This window comes from Halyomorpha halys, unplaced genomic scaffold, assembly GCF_000696795.3.
Source record: "Halyomorpha halys isolate HHAL.00 unplaced genomic scaffold, Hhal_1.1 Scaffold275.1, whole genome shotgun sequence".
Lineage (NCBI taxonomy): Eukaryota > Metazoa > Arthropoda > Insecta > Hemiptera > Pentatomidae > Halyomorpha > Halyomorpha halys.
The window spans coordinates 269793-271088 of NW_027113216.1; positions in this window are offsets into that span (position 1 = coordinate 269793).

Sequence of the window (1296 nt, forward strand, 5' to 3'; positions counted from 1 at the left end):
GCTAATTATTAGGTTCGAAATAGTAGTTAGGTTTCCTTTCATAAAATATATTTAAGTAATCGAGAATTGAAATGCGTAAATATTAGATTGAAATTATGATATGCAAAGTGATGATTCAGTTCTAAAAGAGAATGACTTTTTCATTGGTGGGAATATTAATGCTGGATGCGACTGGCGAGAAGTCAACCGGATATCCCCCCTGACACATCTCCTTCCCCCCCCCCAATACACGATTTATTGCACAAAAGAGACTGGAATTGATCTCCATGACCATGGTTCCTTCCTCCAGTGGGTCAGGTTCCACAACTAATAGTGTAGTCAGAGTGTGGAAGGGTCATTTATTTCATTTTACAGATCGGGGCTAAGTTGTGATGACCCGAGAACTCACTACCCAATACTGCGTTTGATCAGTTGATTTCATGTTGAATGTTTCAAAAAGCCCTAAAAAAAAAAAAAAAAAATCCCTCTGTTCTAAATGTGCTTCTTTCACTTAATCCAGAGATAAGTGAATGTGTTTTTTTCAGAAATTTGTTCAAACAATATGTTATTTTTTCTGGAGTTTTACAATTTATTAATCAATATTACACACAAAATGTATTTTGAAATGTTTAAATCAATAATAAGATTATATCAACATACAATATTTTTTTTGTTGAATTTCAAATTATATCAACTGAAATATTTTTTTCAAATTATATCGACTTGAATATTTTTTTAGATTGTATCAACTGAATTTTTTTTTTTCAAATTATATCAACTGAAAAATTTTATCAACATTTTCGTTGTTCGATTTTATATTTGTGACAGTAAACCTTGCGATTTTAAAAATCTTAAATACTAATTTTATTGTTTTATTAGGGTGTTGATGCGTCGTTCTTAAGAATCTCTAAACTACAACGTTGTTCGAATCCTGCCTGAGGAGGTTGATTTTCATGGCGGTCCGAGTCAAAAATCAACCTCCATAATACTTTTTTTTTTTCAAAATGGACTACGGCACCTAACTTTGGAGGACCGTAAATATAGTACCTTAGGGTAGAATTTCAAAAAGTTATACAAGTACAGCGTGAAAAACACTGAACTGATTTCAGCCATTTTTGACACACATTTTTTTTTACCAGCATCCCTAGATATATGTTATAGGATAGGTTCTTTGCATGTGTTGGCCCGGTTGACGAGCCAAGAAGGCGGCATCTGGCGGTAGATGACTCAGAGTGAAGGATGACGCTAGGCCGGCTTTTTGCCGGAGGCGGGTCCCGGAGGCGGTAAATAAGGGTGATTTGCATTGCCGTTTTCGTG